Source organism: Vicia villosa, linkage group LG5, assembly GCF_029867415.1.
Source record: "Vicia villosa cultivar HV-30 ecotype Madison, WI linkage group LG5, Vvil1.0, whole genome shotgun sequence".
NCBI lineage: Eukaryota > Viridiplantae > Streptophyta > Magnoliopsida > Fabales > Fabaceae > Vicia > Vicia villosa.
The window spans coordinates 9,732,624-9,759,176 of NC_081184.1; the positions used below are offsets into that span (position 1 = coordinate 9,732,624).

The following is a 26,553-nucleotide window of genomic DNA, read 5'->3' on the forward strand; positions in this document are numbered from 1 at the left end:
GAGAGCTTATTTGGAACTCAACTCGAATGGTACTATCAATTGGAGAGTACCCACATCCGTACCTGGGAAGATTTGGTTGTTGCATTCTACAAGCAATACCAATATAATTCCGATCTCGCACCAACTCGAATGCAACTACAAAACATGTCTATGGGCTCTAATGAAAGTTTCAAGGAGTATGCTCAGAAATGGAGAGATCTAGCTGGAAGAGTCAAACCCTCTCTAGCTGACAGAGAATTGGTCGATATGTTCACGAGTACACTGACTGGTCCTTTTTATAGCCATTTGCTGGGAAGTTCATCATCTGGATTCACTGAACTCATACTGATTGGGGAACGTGTAGAGAGTGGCATTCGAAGTGGTAAGATTCAAGTGGCTGCATCCTCAGGTACTACAAAGAAGCATTTCAATGGGAGGTCAGATTCCAATGCTGTGTATGGGCAGAAAAGGATAAACCATGATCAATCTATTGGGGCAATCCTGAGCTCCACATCGGCGCCTCAACAAGGCCGTCAAAACAAACAAGATACACCAAGACGGCAATTCACAAAGATCAATATGTCGTTAGCTCAAGCTTTACAACATCTACTAAAGGCAAATTTGGTTACCCTGAGGGATCCTCCTAAGAATCCTAACACCTCTGCTCCTAGCTACAAACCCAACGCAAGATGCGCATATCATTCTAATAGTCCTGGACACGACACAGAGAATTGTTGGCCGCTGAAGAACAAAATTCAAGATATGATCGACGCTGGTGAAATTGAGTTCGACTCTCCTGCAACTCCTAATGTGATCACTGCCCCCATGCCTAATCACAACAAGATTGCTAATGCTGTGGATGGCTAGAAAGATAGACTTTTAGATCATTAGATTTACTTTCGTTTGCAATTTCTTTCCTGTTTGTTTAAACATTCGGCTTATGATAGACATTATCTTGTTTTAATAATCATCATCAGTGCATTGCATATGTTTGTCTTGAATAAATTATTTCGCTATCACTCCTTCTAATTTACGTATTTACTTTGCATATGTTTTGTGTTTATTCAACTCCTGCTAAGCTGTAAGCCTTTTGAGGGAGGATGACGAAAACGATACCGCAACCTCATACAGTATGCTTTTGAACGGACTATGTTGACGATGTACAGGCATTGTTTCAATTCCTAAACAGTGGAGATATAAGGATGATAATCCCTCGTCAACCCCTTTGAGCCTAAGAAGTAGAAGTTTCTTTCTTGTACTAATTAAAACCCTTGATCATAACCTGGGGCAGGGTAGTTCTCAGTTAATTCGGCCGTGCATTCTATTTTAAGAGAATCATTCAGTACACCTTTTAACAAAGGTTTCAATCACAAGCGTTCATCCGCACACATCAAAGAAGTATTGGAGATGTCAATCAAAAGAAATGATGGTTCATCAATCATTAAGTAAGGCAGTCAATACCTTTCAAAAAAGAAAAAAAATGGAAAAAACATATATACAAAGAAAAGCCTGCTAAGTCAAAAAAATCAAAAGATGACTTAGGCAAAAAATCAAGGCATCCCGCTGACTGTAAGCTCAAAATAGACAGTTCAGGCAAAAGTTAGGGATATCAAAAAGATGAAAAAAAGAAGTCAATATATTCTTGAACAACTCAAAGTTGTGACTACCAAAAGGAAGAAGTGACTGCCATCTCCAAAGTTCTCTCTGCTTGTGAACCATTATCATTATCAAAGGTGCAAATCCAAAAGTCTCTTGGAACCCGAATGCATAAGTTGAATTAACTGAGCTTAGGACTGAAGATCATCACGAAGAGGGGTGGGTACAAATAAACTTTGAGCCTTTATCCTTTGTTTCTTAAACCGTGAACCAAGCCACGTTACAACCCTTGAAAGTCCTAACTGAAGCATGGTTAGTTCAAAAGCATACTGTCACCAAAAAGGTATCCCAACTCCTTAAGGTTTACTAAAATGCTGAGTGGATATTTCGCTTCTACAAAAATATCATGTTTTTTTACAAACATCACACGTTTACATCTTTGGTTTTAATGTTTTTCAAAAAAACTCAAGACAAACGTATGCATTGCATCTCATGAATTCATTATTAAACATATTCTGCTACATAATTTCAAATGTTAGCATCAGAAAGAACTTGCACAGGGTACAACTAATGACTAGAAAGTTATCCCGATAGGCAACGTCTCCTACATATACAAGGGGAATGACATGCTTTGTCCAATCAATCAGGGGCATGCATCCAAGCATATCTGAAGCTACTTCCCAATCAACATGGGACATTGTCCTGGGCCTATGATTACTAGGGGCATGTCGCCCATAGTGCACATCTCATAAAGTCCTCGTGAGGCGAATCTTTCCAAAGTTCCTACTAGCAGGGGAAAATCTATACAAGTCCAGCTTGACATCTTGATCAACATTCAGTGGCGTGCCCTAATTAAAGTCCAGGAACGACAGGTACTATAATACTAGGGGCAACATTCAAGACACCCACATCTCCCCACAGAGCCAGGTTCATAAGATCATATCCCCACAATGTAATCATTAAATCTTCAAAAGTTCTCGTCCCGACACAGATATGGATCCCCAACAGAGTTTACATCTTCAACACTGTCGTTTCTCCAACACTTTGCTCTTCGCCAACATGGTTTATTAATGACTTTATTCCCAATCAGGGTACATCAAGTTACTGATCATCCCCAAGCAAGAATCATAAATCCCCAGCTGTACTTCTTCAAGACAAGATCAAACGACAAAATCACAATGATACAGAGATTTATTTTCTCAAGATACTCCAAATAGCATAAATCATTTTCATACATCATGTGTCATAGTAAATTCATACATAACATACATACGCCTCATTGCCTATGCATAACACTTTCATTCATAAACATTACAATACATGCATCACAACATTGCATAAAACTAATGTTCCTTGTTCAGCCTACTTCTACAATCAAATAAACATTGTCTTCTAGATATAGTGCAGAGATAATCAAGTCAAAGATTTAATTCTGACGCTCATTCAAGATGGAGATTTAGTTCTGATACTTAATTTTGGATATCTTCCAAAGATAGCTCAGAGATAATCAACACATATATCTAAATTCTGATACTTAGTTCCGGATATTCTCCAGAGATAGTTCAGAAATGATCAAGACAAAGATTTAGTTCTGACACTTAATTTTGGATATCTTCCAGAGATAGTTCAGAAATGATCAAGACGAAGATTTAATTCTGACACTTAATTTTGGGTATTCTCCAAAGATAGTTCAGAGATAATCAAGACAGAGATTTAATTCTGATACTTAACAGTTCAGAGATAATCAAGATAGTTATTTAATTCTGACACTTAATTTTGGGTATCCTCCAAAGATAGTTCAGAGATAATCAAGATAGTTATTTAATTCTGACACTTAATTTTGGGTATCTTCCAAAGATAGTTCAGAGATAATCAAGATAGAGATTTAATTGTGACAATTATTTCGAAGATAGTTCAGAGATAATCAAGACGACGATTTAGTTCTGATACTTAGTCTCCAATAAACTTTCTCTCAAGGCCTGGATGGCATCTTTAAGCCCATCTTCGACAAAAGTCCCTACTTCAGCTAGGGCAAATTTCTTGGTATTCTAGTGTTCAATCATCTTCCACCTTCAGATACCGACTGGCATACAAACCACTCTACATCTTCAGGTTTAAGATAATTGAACAGGGGCAGCTGTCATACCCCAAAATTTGCCCATACATTTTTTCCTATTCCAATTCAAATCAATACACAAAGCTCCAAGACACACTCTCCTATACAAGGCTCTGAAACTAGGGTTTGACCTATTCTAAGGAAACTCAGTGAATCAATGGCCCCAAGGCATCTCATATGGCTCAATATATCTCACATCATCTCCATGACAAGTATCAAGTCTCATTTCAAAGGATTGGTCATCCAATTGTTCAGAAAGTCAACAAGAAGACACTTTTTTTCAAAAGGACGTAAAATGATCATGGAAAATAATTTTGATATGAGACCAAAGACACTGGTTAGAGGACTCTCTAAGGTTTCTAAAAAGTCTTAGAACTCCTCCATACCTCAAAAATTGAGGGAAATAGGTCTTGTTAAAGTTGGACTATTTTGGAGGGAGAAATGTGAAAGAATGTGAATATTTTTGCAAATGGGCCTAAGTTATTTTGATTCAATATTGATCCACAAGTCCATAAGAGCATCCAAACGAAATACCATAATTATTTGATTTTTATTCTATTTTTTTGGATTTTTTATTCATTTAAAATATAATTTAAACCAAATAATTATGAGAAAATACAAAAGATATGATTTGCTTTGATTTCCAATCAAACTTAACCAATTAAATATCATATATTCAATCTAAAATCGGGCAAGGCAAGATTGGAAAAAAAAGATTGAAATTTGGCAAAGTTAGAAGGATTTAAAAGAAATCTTCAATCAAATTTCCAAGCTTGCAAATCAATGATTGAAAGCAGATTTTCTCTTGTTTTGTTGACCTAACACAAACCCTATAAGTATACAAAGAGATTCAGACGAAAATCATAAGGATTGGCAGCCCTATAGAACACGTGAAGAACTCACAAAATTTGAAGGAAAATTCAATTTCGTTCTTGGACTTTGGGACCGATTCAAAGGCTTTTGAAAGATAAAACGTATTGCTGGGACATTGTTGATCGTGTCCCAATCGGAATCGAGGCTCGCCGCACCCGGAATCATCATCATCACGTTCACGGTTTGCTCATGCTTTCTCGAATTCGATTACACCAATATATACATCTTAAACGAAATTTGCATATATATTTGTATTCATATTGATGATTGCATGGTATCTGGATGATTAATTTGATTTCGGTTGAGAATTGAAAGAATCACCATGGCTAGGGTTTGCTGTTCGTGATTTGGGGCCGTATGGTTAGAAACAAAATTATCCAAAACTAATGGTGCCATTAGATTCAGCGAACAATTTCTAACCGATCCGTGGTTTCTACATGAATTTATATTGTATAATTTCGATTGTGAAAGTTGCAGGTGTACCGGCTACGGTCGTTGTCGTAGCAGAATCGTAGCCATTACTGGGTTCACGTGAGGAAGAAGAAGGTGTTTGGCGCCCAACTTTATTTTAAATTTCGTTCAAAAATATATACATTTAATACGATTCGTTAAATTATCAGCAATTTAACACAGCTCAGTTGGTAGCGCGTTGGGTCCAAAGTTCCTCATACGCAAGGGCATGGGTTCGACACCAGCCTCCAGCATTTATTTTGTGTTATTTCTTTGAATAATTTCAGCTGCAGATCCGGTGATCATTCCTTCAGGCAGACACACGATACGCGCGCCTCTGGCCACCGTCAGATCTCGCCCACGATTGATCTAACGCTGCTCAGCGTACGCGTCCACCATAGACTCTCCAGGCTGCATACACACAGGAATATCAGCTAAGTTTTCTAGATTATTTTTATTTTAATCACATAATTCGGTTTCTTTTTTTTGTGTTTAAATTATTTGTTTTAAAACAAATTTCTCTTTTACATATATATATATATATATATATATATATATATATATATATATATATATATATATGCCTTTATTTTGATATAATTCTTTTTTATTCTAAAAATTTTCTTTTAAAAAAAAATACAAATACTAAAAATATTTATTTTGATTATTAATATTTGTTTTTTTGATTTAAATGATTAAAAGGTTAAATTACCTTAATTGTGAATCGTTTAATTAATTTTAATCTTTATTAATTGATGAAAACAAATATTAGGGTTAGGCTATTTTAATCGAAAATTTAATTTTGTCGATTTAATTAGTTAGGTTGGAAAACCAATAATTAATTAATCTGATTTTATTTGTTCTATTAACCGTGGCTAACTTATACCCTAATCAGGGTTTTCAACGATCGTTCCCTACACTAAAAAATATCTATTTTTTTATGCTTTTTTTCAGGGTTCACTTCTCGAATACGTTCCGACTACGCACCACGTCAAGCCAAAAGCTAAGTCCTATTTCGTATTTATTTTAAATAATCATTTTATTTTATCAAATGAGGGTTAAATTTAATTGCCATTGAATTAGCCATACACTCACTACTTCCTATTGTTTTTTTGTCAAATTCTCCGAGGGTTAGAGTCAATGCTTCAGGCAACCTCCGACCATCAACCTTCATCAATCGAAGCTAAGTATCTTTACCCTTTTCTTGTATTTTTACTTTTATTAATTATGGTTAGCTTCGTTCGCCTCCGAACCGATAATGCACTCACCCTATTTTTGCTTTCTGTTTTTCCATTTTTTCAGGGTTTGTCAATTGCCAAAGCGTCGAATATCGGTAACCCTAAACCCTGATATTATTACTTGTTTCAGTTCTATTTGCTTTATTTTATCCCGCTGGTTTCAATTCCCCTCTCCTCCGCTGGTTGCAATTTCCCGTCCCCCATTATTGCTGTTAATATTAATTGTAATGGTTAGTAATCCTAGGGAGTGCAAGTCTTGAATTGAATTAGCCTCACTAATTATAAGATAATATATTGAATTAATCACGTGATTGTTGCACCCACGCACTCTTTTGGGGTAATCTCTCTGTTGCCTTGTTGCCTGTTGCCTTGTTGCCTTGTGTTTCTTTGCAGAATAGCCAGTCCCTCGAATACGAGGATACCTCAGCCATGTTGCCTCGATAAATAAAGGTCATACGACCCTAATGATGCTGCCTTCGATACGCTGATATGACCTCGACCCTCGGAAGTTGCCTACGAAAAAGGCTGAGGTATCTTCTGGTTGCCTACGAAAGGCTATTCTGATCCTTCCCCTTAGACTACCTGCCTCTCTATGGCATGGGTCAGTCTTTGGGAGAATGATAATTCGATGACCCTTCTACCTCCAAACGAAAGGCTTCCTGCCCTCTTATGGCAAGGATTGACCCTTTCATTCTAAAAGGCTAAAAAGAGACCTATCATCTGAGTTTAAGGTAATTGCCCCTAATTGCCTTGCAATGCTCAAACTTTCATTATATTCTTTCTCATAATTTTTCAAAAGGGCTACGCTCATTTACGAGCTAAAGTCCCTATCTCTTTCATCTACATTTTCTAAACAAACGAGCAAGCAAAGCAATTAAGAGCCCATGGAAAACCATGGATGCAAAGGGTGCCTTACACCTTCCCTTTGCATAAATTACCCCCCGAACTTAGATTTCTTTAAAAGGTTTTTTTCTGTTTCTTTTTGCCTTTCTGAATTTGTTTGGATAAAATAAAAGTCGGTGGCGACTCATGCTTAACCGCGACATTTCGACCGATAAAAAGTCGGTTCACCGTACTACATTACCTATGTAGAATTTTGTTTTGTAAATGCGTATGCATCATGCTTATGCGTTATGCACATGCCCCTGTTGTTTGTATAATGCGTATGTGTGAATGCTTACACATGTATATGTTGTATGTATACTGATGAAACGGTCAGACGAGGACTGACTACCAGACGGGAACTGGACTTCGTAATGGTTTGGATTGCCAATAAAAATTGGGCTTTTGTGATATGTATATGCTAATGCTATGCATGTATGCTAATGCTGATGCAATCTCATGGTTTTATCTCCTCAAACCCTTTGAACTTGTTTATTCCATGCTTGCACTTATACCCTGACTATGCTTATGCTGGCTTTGTAATGTTTATGTATGCTTATGCATATGCGTATGCTTGGTTGACGTAATGAGTGGAACGAAGTAATGTCTTCTGTAAGATTACCCGAAAAAGGTCTTTTGAATGGATGTGAATGTTTGTCTTGAAGAAGACCACATAAAGAATTACAGTGTAATGTATCAACCAATGTATGTAATGCGTGATTTGTATGTATTTGTGTGATGCTCCAACGGTAGGTTATTAATAACCAAAGCGTATATAGTTCGCTGGAGTTGCAGGTCTGTTTGCTAGGATGGGGTGTGATGCTAGCGCGATTCCCCGATACATGTTTTTGAACTTTGATGATCGTAGTTAGGAGAAATATTTGTTCAAAGTTGTAAAGTGCGAGAACGCCTTTTCCTTTTGTTGTGTGTCTTGCCCCAGTTTGATTTTTTTTTTTTTTTAGAAATACTCCACGCCTTTAACCTTTGGGGGTTCTCCACACCTTTAGCCTTTGAATTTTTCGCCTTATGGGTTTGACACCCCATGCCCCAGTGCTCAGCGGAAACAGGGCGCTTATGATCTCCAAGTTATGAAGGAAGTGCCCCGGGAAATAACCTTGTCATATGCGTTGACGTTTGAATTGAAGGCTGTGCCCCTGATCTCCAGGTCATGGAAGGTTATCCATAGTGTTCTATCCTCTGAATTTGAATTCTTCCCATGTCTGACATGCCCCTGTTTGAGATTGCTTTGAGATGTGCCCCAAGTCGATTGAACCTTAGGAAGACTGCCCCTAGTTAATAGGATGTTCGATTGTATGCCCCTGTGCTCCTTGAAATTTTTGCCCCTGTTTAGGAGAACCCCCTAGATGTGGTTCCCCCGACTCCAGGGTCTTTATTAGAAATGATCACCTTTGATTAACCCATTCCGAGATTTCCTCGATGCTAAGTGTATACTCGTAGATGGTGTTGTACTTTTTGAGAAGTAGCTCCAATGGAATGCGTATGCAAGTTTTGAAATCGAAGTCCGTTATGAATTAGGACTGGATTGTTTTGAAAAGAATGCTTGAAGAAGCACATTGGTTAGAAATAGTTTTAACAAACATAGGAGTCAATATAACAAATCCTGCTTAACATGCTTTCATGGTTAACCTTGCCTCAATTAGGACTTTTAAATGTTGTAACTTGGCCTGGTTCATGTTTTAAGAAACAATGGATATAAGGATCAAAATTTATTTAACCCACCCATTTCTCCTTGATGTTCTCCAGATCCTAAAAATTCGCCTAATCCAATGAATGTGCTTTGTTTACAAGAGAATCGTTTCAGTTTCGATGTTGAGCAGAAGCCTTAGTAGAGATCCAGACTTTGATGACATATGTTGTAAAGATCCAAGCATTGATGCGAAGCTTTGATGGTTTAGCAGTCACAAGATTATCCTTTGTATTTCGCCTTTGTTTTTATCCCTTATTTTTGCATGAGCTAATTCTTTTGAATTTGACCCATCGGGATGCCCTCATTTTTGCCTAAGTCATTTTTGTTTTCTTTCATGGAATTTTTGTTTTGACTTAGCGGGCGTTTTTTTATCCTTGAAAGCTCCTTTTGAGATTGATTCTTGGATATTGCATGTTGTGACTGCTATGTTGATTTTGATTTGTAAGCTTCGCCTTTGATACTTCCTCGATCTTGAATGATGTAATGAGGAAGAAGGTGTTGTAAATGTTACCTCCATTGCTTCCTCAATCTTGGATGAATGCGAGGAAGAAGATATGCTTGAACCTTATGCTTGGATTGACTGATTCTCTTGGCAACCAAAATACATCATTGAATTAGTTGACATCTACCCTGCCCATGGTTAAAATCAAGGTTCTTTTGAAAAGTAGAAACAAACTCCAACTCCTGGCTCGAGGGGGTAACGAGGGATTAACATCCTTATATCTCCACTGTTTGGGAATGGAAACAATGCCTGTACATCCTCGACTCGGTCTTACCTTGAAAGCATATATTTAGCTGGACTTAGTTTTTGTATTCGTCATTCTCCCTCAAGTTTGTTAATAACCCTAAAAATAGAAGTGTGTGACTGGAAAGTCATGGTAGTGAGTGAATGAATTGACTCCAAAACCTGCACGGTTGTCTCATTAGAATTACTAATCCGAAGGTACAACTTTTATCTTGAGTAACACTTAGCGATTGTAGAGTCGAAATTGTGAGCACGGTAAACACCTATTGATCCTAGGGATAATCTCCTTTGTAGATCCACTGATCTTGTTTTACTCCTTAGCTCTTTAGAATTGTAGAAGTAAAAGGGTAACCTCGAATTCTTCTTTGGACATGTCAAACCTGTAGAGAATAGACCGTCAGCGGTGGGTTTTCGTCGTATCGGAACTTCATGAGTTTCCTTTGACTGAACCTCTTTTGCCTTTCCTAAGGATAGTATCACCTATGACCCTTTTTTTCTTGGTGTGGGGCTGACATATGTTGAATTCCCTCCATCGTAGTTATGCCTCTTTGTTCAGGATATTGCCCTAGTTGGACTAATCCTTGCCCCCAGGTTATCGTAGAGCGTCCTTGTAAGTTTGATATGTTCTAAGATGGACCCCTTTATGACTAGATACCTCTTGAGTGTATCTATGAGGGAACTCTTTGTTGAACTAATCCTTGCTCGATGATAACCTTTGTTGTATTTGTACTCTTATTTCGGAAAAGGCATGAACATGTGGTTGGCATAGTGGAAGACATCCTCTTTTTTTAAGCAAGACCCATATCTTTTATTCTCCTTTCTCCATTGTTTTTTTTTTTGAAGTTTCGGGAAACCGGCTAGCATGGTAAGTGTGGATGCGGGCGAAGATGCAAATGTAAATGCATGAATGCATGAAAATGCAAATGTACGCGTACGCGAGAGATTCCTTATATTGTAACTCCGTGTATGCAATGCAGACGAGTGACATGTAATCCTAGGGATAGCCTTAGAGGCGACATTAGACCCTCTTGGAATCTTTGCAGGATAAATGTTATGACACGCCAATGGAAATCCTTTGGATTCGAGAGTATGCAGAAGATAGCGGCTAGTGACTGTTCAAGACAGTCACTAAATCTCATGGCCATCGAGAAGCCAATTGACGTGTACCACTGAATTTGTCCCTCGTGGGAAGGTTCTCTATGCGGAACACAACCTATCTAAGGACGATATGGACGAAGAGAAATCCCGACAGGCTAGGGATGTGATGTGTAAATGGAGATCCAAACCCTACAAGTTAGAGGGTGCGCGGGAATAAGCATGGAGTGACCGTTCAGGACAGTCACTAGATTTCATAGCCATCGAGAGGCCAATCGAACGCATGCTAATGAAGTTGTCCTTCGGGGAAGGACGCGTCGTTGTGAAAACGCACGAGTGTGAAAGAAAATCCCTATAGGCTAGGGAGTACGTAGGAGTAAGCACGGGGTGACCATTCAAGACAGTCACTGAATCGCATGGCCATCGAGAGGCCAATTGACGTGCGTTAATGGAAATGTCCTTCGTGGGAAGGACACGTAGTTGTAAGAATACAAGGATATAAAAATAAAATCCCTACAGGCTAGGGAATGCATAGACGGTGATGTCCTTCGTGGGAAAGACATGGTCTTTAGAAATTTGAATCCCTACAGGCTAGGGACCACTTAGGAATACCTGCAAAATTGCAACGCATAGATATTCGAAGTATATATATTGCAAACAAATAATAAGCACAAAAGTCCTAGGTTCATAGGTCCGACGTAGGGGGCTCTAGGGAGCCAACCTTTTTATAGGGGGGGTTCTAGAAGGTCTCATGGGGTCGTTCGTAGCCTCCGAGACTTTTTCGTCTCTTCGGATTTTGGAACAACTCATTTTATCCATGAGGTTCGAATTTTTGGGGTAGGTTCCCGGAGAGATCAGCTAAGTATCCAGTCCAGCCCTCCACAAAGTCAAGCTTCGTTTCGGACCTTTCCAAATACCTAACCCACTCCGAGTGGAGTTATCAGTGAGACTCGTAAGGCGATTCATGTCCCCTTTTGGTCTCAAAGTTAACTCCCACACTTAGGTTTTAACAACAATATAATATATACCCCACAGATGCAATAGAAATAAAAGTATTCATTTAAATAAATATTTTAATTAAATTTCTATAAATAAATGAACCTTAGAATAAGTAAATAGATAAATAAATTTAAATTTAAATATTTAAAAACTAACCTCGGAATCCAGCCGCTTATAATTTAGACAATGTATTAAAGCAGCAAATATTTAAAAATATATATTCTCAAATAAATGAATAACAAAAAATAAAAAATAGATATTTACAAAAATAAATAAACCCTAATTTTTGGCGTATTTGCCAAACCCTAAAATTTCGCCAAAAAACCTAAACCGTTTGCCACAAACCTAAACCTAAACCCTCTCAAGCCTTAGGAGCATAGTAATTCACCATTAAGTGTGTCCCCAGCAGAGTCGCCAGCTGTAGCAACCTGCCTAAAATTTTAACTTAGAGAGTCGCCACCTATTCTGAAGGGCGAATAGGAAACCCTACGCAGTATAGAGATCAGGGTAAGATACTATATTCAGGTCGAGGGAAGGTGTTAGGCACCCTCAACCCTTTCCTAAAGGCTAACATTTCAAAGATGAAGGTTTGTGGCAAAATATAAAGAAAAGTGACAAACAGAATAGGGTTAATAATTTTAATCATTGACATGATTAGGGTTTGAAGGAAGGGGACTCGCCTTGTTGCCAAGTGCCTACGTATCTCCTTATGGAGAATCAGAGTCAACGTAGTTCGGGGGACGGGTTGTACGCCCTAGAATTGAATTGAATGTATTTGAATTTGTTTAGAAGTTGTTTTGAAATGCGAATGTTCGAAGGTATTTTGAGTTACCTTACCGTAGTTGTGAACATCGCAGAATTGAAGAGATGAATTGCTGTAGTAACGTGGTTTAGTGTGTTTTAGATGTTTCGGGCGTACAACCCTGATTTGGCACAATTAACCGTAATGATCAATAGGTTTGATCACCATAGTTAAAAGATTGGGGTTTTGCACCATTACCAATTCAAATCGATTGATTCGATTATCATTAATAATGAATTAACGTGTTTTATTATTTTATGAATTTGTATTTTTATACCGTTACTTCTCATAACCGATTAATACGATTACAAATAATAACAAATTGATGAGGTATGCTAATCATCATAACCAATAAGATGGTTAAAACCATTTAGCAAAATAAATTTATTTGAATTTTAATTTATAGGATTTGATTAATTAAATTAATCGATTATTAACCATTGCGACCAATAGGTTTAGTCGGAACGAATAATAAATTAAATCCTAATATCTTTGATACCTTGGGCAAATGGGATCGGGCAAACCCTAATGCATATAACATTTCTAGGGTTTTTATTGTGATTTTTAACCATTTAAATTAATTAAAACTAATTAAATCAATTAAGTCGAATAATCGACATAATCGAATAATGGGAAAAATATTATATTCCTAACCCTAATCCTAATTTGATATTCTAATTCTAATTGAAATAATTTAATTAAGTTAAACAATATATAATTATCATTTAAACTTAAATAATTAGATAAATAAATTAAAACATATAGAAAGAACCTGGCCTGGATTATGTGTGGGCAAGCTGGGAGCCTATAGTATATGCCTTCGTTCTGGTGCGTCGGATCTAAGATGATGGTGATCCAGTGGCCAGGTGATGGGGGTGCATGATGATCCTTCTTGAAGCAACGCGCACGCGATCCACGTGAGAAAGAATACCAAAATTTTAAATTGTGGCTGCAGGGGTTCGAACCCCCATCTCTGAGATTACCACCAAAACTCCTTGCCATTCCTGCTTCACGCCTTATGTGTTAACCTATGCAAACCATATGTAGATAAATAAACAAGTACGAATTTCCAAATTAAAAAAAAATAAGCGCTGGCTTCTTCCTCTTCGCGATTCTTTTGGGGAAAAAAATTGCAAACCCTTTGCCAACGGTTTAGGAAGCTAACCATAGACCTGCCATGTCCAATCTCCATCTACAAGCAAAATAAATTCCAAATAAAAACAGTAATCGACCAGAAATCGTCCTCCGAATCCAATGGGACTATCAGTTTGGACCAATTTTGCCTCTATCTATGGAGCCCCAAATCATGAACCAGAAAACCTAGCCATGGTGAATATCTGTACCTGCATTAAAACTTCAATCAAATGTCACAGAGAGATTGTAAACATAATTATAAACACAAATACGAATTCAAACTCGATTTATGATGCCTTCATGATGGAATTCGAATCGAAAACTTAAAATCACAAAACGTGAATGTCCGGGTACATATGAGTGTGTTGCGATCGATGCCGATAATTCAATTTCGCTCAGTAATCGTTAAGGAAGCGATTGGAAGTATTTATTTGACCCGAATTTGGAAAACGAACTAATTTTTCTTGAGTTTACATGAACTCAGTTTTGTTCTGCAGCGGCCAATCCCCCCTTCTTGTCAAAGAAATATTTTGTTTTATATTGGTTCTTTAGGTTTTTTCTTAATGGGCTTATATTCTAATTACTTTTTTTTTTAGCCCAAATAAATTACTATCCCATTAATCAATTGTGTATTATAACAATAATAGTTAAAAATAATTATAATAATCTTAATAATAATATTACTAAAACCACTATTAAATAATAGTTGGTTATAATAATAAAATGATTAAACTAATTATAAATAATAAACCATATGAATAATTCGTGAGAAAGGACTAAAAAACCTCAAGAAGACGGAATAGATGAGCTAGATGACTGAGCTCAAGCATTTTCTGATTTTAACCCCCATTTTGACTCAGGATATCTTATAAGAACGCAGGTTTGACAAAAGGGATGTCAAACCCCATGATTCTTAATTTTGATCCTTGATGAATTAAAAGACATAAACTGACCGGGCAAATTTTGGGGTATGACAGTATGCACTAAAATGTTTTGTTGTAACCCATGTTACAGAGCAGATCATGTTAGTCGTGTGTGACACCCTAAGTGGTTTTTTCATTTAATTAAACTCTTTGATAATTATGTGCATGATTTAGGGTGTTACAACTAACTCGCCTATTTATGTTTTCCTTTTTCCCATTCGTGTTTAAACGATATGATTGTATCATCGTCTTCTATATGTATAGAAATATCTTGCAGTGATGAATGAAATATGGTATTTTCTAAAATCTTTATTTCTTTATGACTGTGCGTAATAACTGTAAACTCGGGGTACCACCAACGTGATCGAGGCCCAATACATCCAAAGTTGGGGGTGCATCCAGAGACCATTTGTATGTTGGGCTAGAATAATAAATTCCCCACTAAAATACAAGGCTGCTACTGGAGATGCTTTGTACATCTGGTTGCAACAATGAATTCCCCACCAAAAGACAGGGGTGATGCTGAAGTCATACGTCTATCTCTGACCGGGTTTTCATCTGGTGGAGGGAAGGGGAACCGACCTTTAGCCAGGAATGACCCAAGTGACGTTCAATTGACTTGGTGGCTGACTGGGCTATTTCCTTAGAGAGAAAATCTTTCCATCTTTGACTACTTAATGCGACCAAATTTTCTCCTAAGAAATAGTCAAAAGGCGGTGGAAATGCTCTACTTTTTGCAAAGCATTCTCATATGATTGTGAAACTGCCTCAAGGGTAGCGCTCATATAGTCGGCCAATTGTTAAGTCAGCAAAGCATTTTAATAAAATTTTCTATTTTTTTACTACATAAAACCATACATTTAGGTTAAACTCTCATTTTTCAAATAATATTAGAAGGCATTGGAGCAGAAAAAAACACAAGTTAGTAGCGTCATTCTCCTCCCTCATTCATCTTATTCATTCGAAACAACTTTAATCCCTCATTCGAAACATTATCATTTTTCTCATTTACTTATCATAATATTTTTATACGTTTTTTTCTTCACTATCTATCTCTTACATTCTAGGTTTTATTTATTGGTTTGAGTTCATATAATTTTTTCGTGGTGTTTAAGTTTGTACTTGCTAAAAAGTATAATGCAGGATAGCCTTATGTTTGTAGGGTTGTCTATGATATTTAGTGTATTTAGCTATTTATGATGTATTTACTGCTGGTTTCTATATGTGTTTAACAAATTTTGATTCAGTAATTATGATTCTTATCATCCTTTAAAGACATATATTTTTCCTTGCACAATTTCATTTTTTTCATGGAGTACTAGGACCAAAAAAATCATGGAGAATACTATTTTGTTCATAAATATTTTTGAAAGTATTTTTTTTAATTCTTTACTATTATCACTTCTAATTTTTAAACTATTTATTTCTTTCCATTTTAAACTAGAAATAATGTTAGAAATATTCAAATATACATTAAGAGTAAGAGCTATAACCCAAATCATTAAAAGTAGGACCGTTTAAAATTATAAGAATTGAACCGAATCAAAATGAACTTAAGATAAATGAACCGTTATGTTTTCTTAGTGAACCAAATCATAATGCACAAATAATTCTAGAACCGAATTGAAAATGAAATTGTTCCAAAAAATATATTGAACTTGAACCAAATTAAAACTAAAAATGAAAAATACTTAAAACAATTTAACTGTTCGTTTCTTTACTTAACGGTTCGGTTTGAGAAAAATTATATTTTAACGGTTCGGAATTTCAAAACAGTATACCAAACCAATAATTTTGATATAGTTCAAGTTTTAATAAATTGAAAAACAGTTCAGTTAAGTTGAAGTAAACTTTTTACTTTGATTTGGTTCGGTTTGTTTCAATTTTCTCACGAACTATACTATAAACAATCCTAATCCAGAGACTTAACACTCCTCCCAATGAAAAATAGAGTCGGCGATTATGTATTTTCATATTATTCATTAAATATTATTACTGAAAATGTGTTCTTGAAATAGAAACAAGTATTTTTACATGATACATTTTATTAACCACAGTAACATTTACGAGAATTACATTTTGCAACCAAAGGAGACAGACAAAACTTGGGTGGACAATCCGAATCTTTCTTGCAATCTGGTGGCCTCAATTTCCATGCTGTGATACAATATAAAATAAAAAACAAATATTACAGAAAGCATGAGAGATTTTGTATAAAATAAACATGAAGGTTCAACAGGATAAGAGAATTGTTTACCTCCAGCATCAATTACAACAAGAAACAAGAAAATTAATAGGATTATGAAAAATACAAATTTAATAGTTTCCGCCATATTTTCACCCTTAAGCTTGCAAAATTTATTGATTACTTTATGTTATGTCATGTATGTCATATTTTATGTTTATTATGTTGTAATTTATTTATTATGTTTGCCTCTTTAGCTCTCTCAATGGATGAGAGCAAACTTTCGCTATTTTCAATATTTTTTTAAATAATTTCTTCTAGGATTTTAGGATAGATAAGGGAGAAATTGAAAATAATAATAATAATAATAATATTTAAGAATATGTATACCAGTTGAATTGTTTTTTCTTAAGAAAATAATTTTTTAAATACTAGCAAATTGTATGTGCTTTCATATTGGTTTTATGTTGTTGGTTATTATATTAAGATTGAGTGATGGACAATGTAGTAATAAAATAATTCAATATTTATTATGAGAAATGAGGAAAAGTAAAATATTGTAGAAAACTTTTGTTTAAAGGCTTAGATGTAAGGTAGCACAAGAAGAGGAAAGTGGAATATTCTTCAAGACAAGGAATATTCACTTAAACTTTCTTAAATATATCCAAGATATTCCTTGTTTTTTTATGTCTCATCCACCTTCTTAGTTTTCACATATTTTTGATGAAATGTAAGTGGTAAAGATTGTATATCATCATATGCACAAGTTGTGTTAATTCTTTATTTTATGAATGACATTATAATTAGTAAAACTAACTTATGGAAAGATGTTAGCAAGATGTTCTATTCACTTCAACTGAAGAAGACATGTTGAGAAAGTTGTCCTATGCAGGATCTATTCAACGTCGTATCTGATAAATTATATTTGGATCAGTTGAAGTCTGTTTTATGTACATGTGCAGAATATTGTGGAATATTATGCAATCCTATGGGGCACTTGATTTAAGGATAAGAGATTGTGTATGTTTTCAAGATATTCGATTGGTTTCTAAATATGTAGAATATTTAGGAAACTAATGATTGGAGCCCTATCTTCATGGAGAAGATTGAGGGGTATTTTCTAGAGTGCCCTGCTGTGATTTGAAGTCCAAGTCCAGTACATAAAATTGTTTTAAATAGCAAGCAATAAACCTAGTTAGTGTGTGGAAGTTACATTGTAGTTTGTGTTAGTGTTTGTGCAGTCTTGTTTATTGTGAGTCTCTCTAATATCATCGTGATAGTTTGGTGTTTTCGTTGAGTTGTAAGTTTTGTGTTCATTCATAAGCTTTTAAGCATTGAGTGATTATGTTTTGGAAGTGTTTCTTTGTTGAAAGTATATTGGAGTACTTTTTAATTATCGTTTCCACATGGATTGATGAGATATTACTATCATTCTACAGTTTATAGTATCGTGAGCTAGAGTTACTTTGGGTTTTGTTTTTTCAAAATTCATTCACAAGTTTTTAGTAGCAAAGAGTAAATGAAGGAAAGATTTAAGGTTTTAAAGAAGTATCAAGACTTGATTTTATCAACCTAATTTGTATGTCTTCTACTAATCATGCATATGAACTCATTATCGATCAATATTATCACGTATCTTTCGTCTATACCATCCGTGTCCGTAACGGTATAGCAAGTTTTACCGTATTGTTCAACCAACAATTTCTCAACCGATCAAACAACACAAATAACATTTATAAACCGATACAAAGTGAATATCAAACACTAAATCCATGTCTAGACTTAATCTTTGATAGATGATAAAGTTAGGTCAAGATATAAAAGTTGTATTTCACAAACATTTAAACCATAGAAATCCAAGATAAAGCAAACAATATCATTTATATTGATTAATAACTTGTTCATACACAATGATCAAAGGAAAAACATACAAAATAAAAGGAAGATTACATTTTATCTTGACACCAAAGTGGTTTAGCTATCCATTGACATACTAGCTTTCACAAGAAGGAAGCGGTGAAGATGATCAAGCATCAAAGGTAATCTCTCGACTATTGATACTCCAGATCTTCGATTCTATTATGCTACAAAGGTATATTGCTCTTTTCAGCTCTCAAAAGTGTCTAGCAGCACAAAATATCTGAACTGATCTATATAGAGAAGTCAAAAACCGCAGAGCGCGCATCACGCCCTCTAGTGTGATACGTGCGCTATCATTAAATGATCAAATCGTCCTAATGGGTACGTTGCGCCCTCCTTTGCGCGCATCGCGCGTAACCTTTTGCCAAGAAGCCCTGAAAATCACCTAGACCGCGCTACGCGCGCTACTAGGGTGCAACGCACCCTCTGAAGCTTGCAGAAATTTTATCTTTTCTTCACAAAATCTATCTCTTCTTCCATGCTTCATGTTCCCAATCAAAAATGAAAAACCTGAAATAAAATTACCTAAAAAGAAGAATAGTATGAAATATAAACTCGATTAAATAAACTTCATATATTTATATCAAAACAAGAGGAAATAATACGAAAATGCGATAAAACGAATCGAAAGTTACCAAAAACTATACTACATATTAACACAGTTTAGTACCTAACAATCTTCTAATATTTTGTAATTGATCATCACGATTGTGATTGAGGGGGATTAAGGAGGGCCTCATACCTAGGTAAGTCTTAGGTAGAAGTATAGCACGAGTAGTGATTAAGTGGGAAAGTTATAAATCAGAGGTTGTTTACGTCTGAATCGGAGGTTGTTTGCATAGTACTTCCAATTGATACTATCATAGTGGACTTATCCCTAATTTTGTAACCTCAAAGTAGGCATTATTGATATCGAACTGGGTGAACAATTACTAGTGTTCTTTAAAGTTTATGCACTGCACTTTTATATACCTTGTCATTGTGTATTTTTTAGAGATCATTATCTCGACATCTCTTAGGACATCTGAGATCTAAACACCAAAATTTTAAACTGGTTTGTTATCTTTTCTTGTGTCATTTTCTTTTTTTTAGACTTAACTTCATGAACTTCAACAACTTTTCTAAATATGAGAGTGATTACAATGACATTGAGATTTGGATTAACTACTAGTTAGGTAGTTGTTGTTGGATGAATAAACAATGTCTTTTCTAAATATGAGAGTGATTACAATGACATTGAGATTTGGATTAACTACTAGTTGGGTAGTTGTTGTTGGATGAATAAACAATGTGTCAGATCTTTAAGATTCTAATTGAGTAAGAGAACTTGTATTCTATGCTCACACTACGCTAAATTAAGGCTTTTAAAGCGCTTGCATTAAAACGCTCTTAAAAATTACACATGAAACTTTTTTCTTCAATAAGCAAATTAAAGTAGAAAACTAACTAAATGAATACAAGGGATATCCTCTCAATTACAAGAGATAGGAACCTTACATCATGTTCCATGAGCATTTACACTATAAATAAAAATTTCTACAACCTCTAGAAATTATGCCAATGAAAATTGAGTGTGCTTTTATTGGAAGAATTTGTTAATATTGATTTTCATATATTGTTTAAAAATAATTTTATGGAATTTATAATGCATTTTATAAGAAAATCACTTTTTTTAACGTGATTTCTAAAAGGTATGTGTAGCAAAATCAAATATCCGTTTTCCAAATAAAAATGGCTATTGATTTACTCATAAATCCATACATTTAGCTTAAATCTTTGTTTTCGAAACGATATACCAAATCAATAATTTTAATTTGGTTTGATTTTTAATAAATTGAAACAATTTGGTTCAATTCGAATGAATTTTTACTATGATTTAGTTCGATTCGATTCAGTTTTCTCACGAACTTTAAATGAACAACCTAATCGAGAGACTTAACACTTCTCCAAATAAAAAAAAATATTCGGCCATTATGCATGTTCATATATTTTGTTGATCAAATATTATTACTGAAAATGTGTTCTTGAAATAGAAACAAATATTTATGCATGATACATTTTATTAACCACAGTAACACCTACGAGAATTACATTTTGCAACCAAAGGAGACAGACAAAATTTAGGCGGGCAATCCCAATCTTTCTTGCAATCTGGAGGGCTCAATTTCCATGCTATGATAAATAATAAAATAAAAAATATTATAAAAAGCATGAGAGATTTGAGTAAAATAAAAATGAAGATTCCAAAGGATAAGAAAATTGTTTACCTTTAGCGTCAATTACAACAAGAAATAAGAAAATAAAGAAGATTATAAAAAATACAAATTTAACAGTTTCAGCCATATTTTCACGCTTAAGCTTGTAAAATTTAATGATCACTTTATGTTGTACAAGTTATTTGTCTTGTTTATTATGTTGTAATCTATTAATTATGTTTGGCTCTTTAGCTCTCTTAATCGATGAGGGCAAACTTTCATTATTTTCAATATTTGTTTAATAATTTCTTTTAGGCTTTAATGATAGATAGGGGAGAAATTGAAAATATAATAATAATAGTAAAAATATGTATACTAGCTGAATTGTTTTTTCTTTAAGAAAGTTATTTTTTAAATACTAGCAAATTATAAATGCTTTTATACTAATTTCGTGTTGTTGGTTATTATATTAAGATAGAGTGATAGACAATATAGTAATAAAATAATTTAATGTTTATTATGAGAAATGAGGAAAAGTAAAATATTGTAGAAAACTTTAATTTAAAGGCTTAGATGTAAGTAAGGTAGCACAAGAAGATAGGCTTAAGGTGATGAAAGTGGAATATTCTTCAAGACAAGAAATATTCACTTAGACTTTCTTGAATATATCCAAGATATTTCTTGTTTTTTATGTCTCATCCACCATATTAGTTTTCTAATATTTTTGATGAAATGTAATTGATAAAGATTATACATCATCATATCAACAAGTTGTTTAATTCTCTATTTTATCATTGACATTATGTTTGATAAAACTAACTTATGGGAATATGTTGTACAAGATGTTCTATTCATTTCAATTGAAGAAGATATGTTGATCACTTTATGTTATGTTGTATGTCGTATTTTTTGTTTAATATGTTGTAATTTATTTATTATGTTTGCCTCTTTAGCTCTCTCAATGGATGAGAGCAAACTTTCGCTATTTTCATTATTTTTTTAATAATTTCTTCTACGCTTGTAGGATAGATAGGGGAGAAATTGAAATTGAAAATAATAATAATAAGAATATGTATAGCAGTTGAAAATAATAATTTCATCATATGCACAAGTTGTGTTAATTCTTTATTTTATGAATGACATTATATTTGGTAAAACTAACTTATGGAAACATGTTAACAAGATGTTCTATTCACTTCAACTGAAGAAGACATGTTGAGAAAGTTGTCCTATGCAGGATCTATTCGACATCGCATGTGATAAATTACAGTCGGATCTATTGAAGTCCGTTTTACGTGCATGTGTAGAATATTGTGGAATATTATGCAATCCTATGTGGAACTTGATTTAGGGATAAGAGATTGTCTATGTTTTCAAGATATTCAATTGGTTTCTAAATATGGAGAATATTTAGAAAACTAATTATTGGAGCCACATCTTTATGGAGAAGATTGAAGAGTATTTTCTGGAGTGCCCTGCTGCAATTTGAAGCCCAAATTCAGTCTAGAAGATTGTTTTAAATAGCAAGTAACAAACCTAGTTAGTGTGTGGAACTTACATTGTATTTTGTGTTAGGGTTTGTGCAGTCTTGTTTATTGTGAGCCTCTTTAATATCATCTTGAAAGAAGAGTTTGGTGTTACATGTTGAGAAAGTTGTCCTATGTAGGATCTATTCGACATCGCATGTGATAAATTACAGTCGGATCTATTTGTTAGAACAAGATTTGTTCTGATCAATTATCTTAGTTTTGATGATAACAATAATATGAATTTTGCTTAAGATAATATGGTACTCTAATCCAATGCAATTTCCCTTTCAGGAAATATATAAAGAGTACGCATAATTCAGCGCTCAGAAGCTTTGTCTCAAAGGGTTCAGCATGCAACATCAGAACATGGTCTGGCAAGACATCAGAAGATGGTCGAAGCAGAATCAGAACATGGGTCTATGGAAGCATCAGAAGAACAAGAGATCAGAAGCACTGAAGCTCAGAAGATGGTATCACGCTCAGAAGCACTTCAAGGTCAGAAGATCAGAAGATGCTATGCACCAAGCTGTTTGACTCTGATGATATTCAAACGTTATATTCACAAACATCAGATCAGAAGAAAGTACAAGTGGCAAGCTACGCTGACTGACAAAAGGAACGTTAAAAGCTATTAAAGGCTACGTCAGTAGACACAGCGTGAACAAGGCTCGAGGTAGTTGACAAAAGCGTATAACATTAAATGCGATGCTGTACGGAACACGCAAAGCATTAAATGCATTCAACGGTCATCTTCTCCAACGCCTATAAATATGAAGTTCTGATGAGAAGCAAGGTTAACTATCCTGAACAAAAACAACGCATATTAACTTGCTGAAACGCTGTTCAAATCTAAACTCAGAATCTTCATCTTCATCAAAGCTCACTACATTGCTGTTGTAATATTTTAGTGAGATTAAGCTTAAACGTTAAGAGAAATATCACAATTGTGATTATCGCTTGTAAGAAGCATTTGTAAACTCTTAGAATTGATTACATTAAGTTGTAAGGAACTAGAGTGATCGTGTTGATCAGAATACTCTAGGAAGTCTTAGGAGTGAACTAAGCAAGTTGTAACTAGAGTGATCGTGTTGATCAGTAGACTCTAGAAAAGTCTTAGAGGGTATCTAAGCAGTGTTCCTGGAGTGATCAGTGTGTGATCAGAAGACTCTGGAAGACTTAGTTGCTGACTAAGTGGAAAACCATTGTAATCCGTGCGATTAGTGGATTAAATCCTCAGTTGAGGTAAATCATCTCTGCGGGGGTGGACTGGAGTAGTTTAGTTAACAACGAACCAGGATAAAAATAACTGTGCAATTTATTTTTATCTGTCAAGTTTTTAAAGCTACACTTATTCAAACCCCCCCCCCTTTCTAAGTGTTTTTCTATCCTTCAATTGGCATCAGAGCGCCGGTTCTAAGGTGCAAGCACTTAACCGTGTTTAGAAAAGATTCAGGAAGAGAAAAACGCTTCAGTAAAAGATGGTTGATGAAAGTGAAAAGACTACATCTACATCTGGCTCTGCTGAGCAATACAACGGTAACAATGGTTATACTAGACCGCCGGTATTTGATGGTGAAAACTTTGAATACTGGAAAGATAAATTGGAAAGTTACTTTCTGGGTCTAGATGGTGATCTATGGGATCTTCTGATGGATGGTTACAAACATCCAGTAAATGCCAGAGGCGTAAAGCTGTCAAGGCAAGAAATGAATGATGATCAGAAGAAGCTTTTCAGGAATCATCATAAATGCAGAACTGTTTTGCTGAATGCTATCTCTCATGCTGAGTATGAGAAGATATCTAACAGGGAAACGGCCTATGACATATATGAGTCCTTGAAAATGACTCATGAAGGAAACGCTCAAGTCAAGGAGACCAAAGCTCTAGCTTTAATCCAGAAGTATGAAGCCTTCAAGATGGAGGATGATGAAGACATTGAAAAGATGTTTTCAAGATTTCAAACTCTTACTGCTGGATTGAGAGTACTTGACAAGGGATACACCAAGGCTGATCACGTAAAGAAGATCATCAGAAGCTTACCCAGAAGATGGGGTCCTATGGTGACTGCATTCAAGATTGCAAAGAATCTGAATGAAGTTTCTCTGGAAGAGCTCATCAGTGCCTTGAGAAGTCATGAAATAGAGCTGGACGCAAATGAGCCTCAAAAGAAAGGTAAGTCTATTGCATTAAAATCTAATATCAAGAAATGCACTAACGCTTTTCAGGCCAGAGAAGAAGATCCTGAAGAATCAGAATCTGAAGAAGAAGATGAACTGTCCCTGATCTCCAGAAGGCTAAATCAACTCTGGAAGACCAAGCAAAGGAAGTTCAGAGGCTTCAGAAGTTCAAAGAAATTTGAACGTGGAGAATCTTCTGATGACAGAAGATTTGACAAGAAGAAGGTCATGTGCTATGAATGCAATGAGCCTGGACACTACAAGAACGAATGTCCAAATCTTCAGAAGGAAAGTCCCAAGAAAAAGTTTCATAAGAAGAAAGGTCTTATGGCAACCTGGGATGAGTCAGAAGATGATTCTGAAGACGAGCAGGCCAACTGTGCGCTGATGGCGACAGAAGATGACGGATCAGAATCTACATCAGAATCAGATTCTGAAGAGATATCCTTGACTGCAAAAAGGACAAAGCACAACATGTCATGGTACCTGGACTCTGGATGCTCGCGACACATGACAGGAAGAAGGTCTATGTTCCAAGACCTGGTGCTTAAGTCTGGAGGAGAAGTCAAGTTTGGAGGAGATCAGAAGGGCAAGATAATTGGCTCTGGAACTATAAAGTCTGGTAACTCTCCTTCCATTTCTAATGTACTTCTTGTGGAAGGATTAACACATAACCTCTTATCTATCAGTCAATTGAGTGACAATGGTTATGATATAATCTTTAATCAAGAGTCTTGCAAGGCTGTAAATCAGAAGGATGGCTCAATCCTATTTACAGGCAAGAGGAAGAACAACATTTATAAGACAGATCTGCAAGATCTTATGAGTCAGAAGGTGACTTGTCTTATGTCTGTTTCTGAAGAGCAGTGGGTCTGGCACAGAAGATTAGGTCATGCTAGTTTGAGAAAGATTTCTCAGATTAACAAACTGAATCTGGTCAGAGGACTCCCTAATCTGAAATTCAAATCAGATGCTCTTTGTGAAGCATGTCAGAAGGGCAAGTTCTCCAAACCTGCATTCAAGTCCAAGAATGTTGTTTCTACCTCAAGGCCATTAGAACTCCTGCACATTGATCTGTTTGGCCCAGTCAAAACAGCATCTGTCAGAGGGAAGAAATATGGATTAGTCATCGTAGATGATTATAGCCGCTGGACATGGGTAAAATTCTTGAAACACAAGGATGAGACTCATTCAGTGTTCTTTGATTTCTGCATTCAGATTCAATCTGAAAAAGAGTGTAAAATCATAAAGGTCAGAAGTGATCATGGTGGTGAATTTGAGAACAGATCCTTTGAAGAGTTCTTCAAAGAAAATGGTATTGCCCATGATTTCTCTTGTCCTAGAACTCCACAGCAAAATGGGGTTGTAGAACGAAAGAATAGGACTCTGCAAGAAATGGCCAGAACCATGATCAATGAAACCAATATGGCTAAGCATTTCTGGGCAGAAGCAATAAACACTGCATGCTATATTCAGAATAGAATCTCTATCAGACCTATTCTAAATAAGACTCCTTATGAATTGTGGAAGAATAGAAAGCCCAACATTTCATATTTCCATCCTTTTGGATGTGTATGCTTTATTCTGAACACTAAAGATCATCTTGGTAAGTTTGATTCCAAAGCACAAAAATGTTTCCTTCTTGGATATTCTGAACGCTCAAAAGGCTACAGAGTATACAATACTGAAACATTGATTGTAGAAGAATCAATCAATATCAGGTTTGATGATAAGCTTGGTTCTGAAAAACCAAAGCAGTTTGATAATTTTGCAGATTGTGATATTGATATATCAGAAGTTGTTGAGCCAAGAAGCAACGCATCAGAAGCAGAGCTTCTCAGAAGCAAAGAACCAGAAGATCAAGTATCAGCTTCTCTGGAGGATCTAAGCATTTCTGAAGAACCATCTGTCAGAAGATCATCCAGACTCATCTCTGGTCATTCAGAAGATGTCATTCTTGGAAAGAAGGATGATCCAATTAGAACAAGAGCATTCCTTAAGAACAAT

At 35.4% G+C, this 26,553-nt stretch overlaps 2 long non-coding RNA genes across 2 annotated transcripts; both read right to left on the reverse strand.

Annotated features, from left to right (window-relative positions):
- Nucleotides 1-16,500: 16,500 nt before the first annotated feature.
- LOC131606237 (uncharacterized) lies at nt 16,501-17,013 on the reverse strand. Its single transcript, XR_009284768.1, has 2 exons — nt 16,798-17,013; nt 16,501-16,697 (listed from the first exon to the last, which is right to left on the reverse strand). It is a non-coding gene; the product is annotated as an uncharacterized LOC131606237 (long non-coding RNA).
- A 3,636-nt stretch (nt 17,014-20,649) lies between these two features.
- On the reverse strand, nt 20,650-21,718 carry LOC131606238 (uncharacterized). Its single transcript, XR_009284769.1, has 2 exons — nt 20,913-21,718; nt 20,650-20,817 (listed from the first exon to the last, which is right to left on the reverse strand). It is a non-coding gene; the product is annotated as an uncharacterized LOC131606238 (long non-coding RNA).
- Between the last annotated feature and the right edge of the window lie 4,835 nt (nt 21,719-26,553).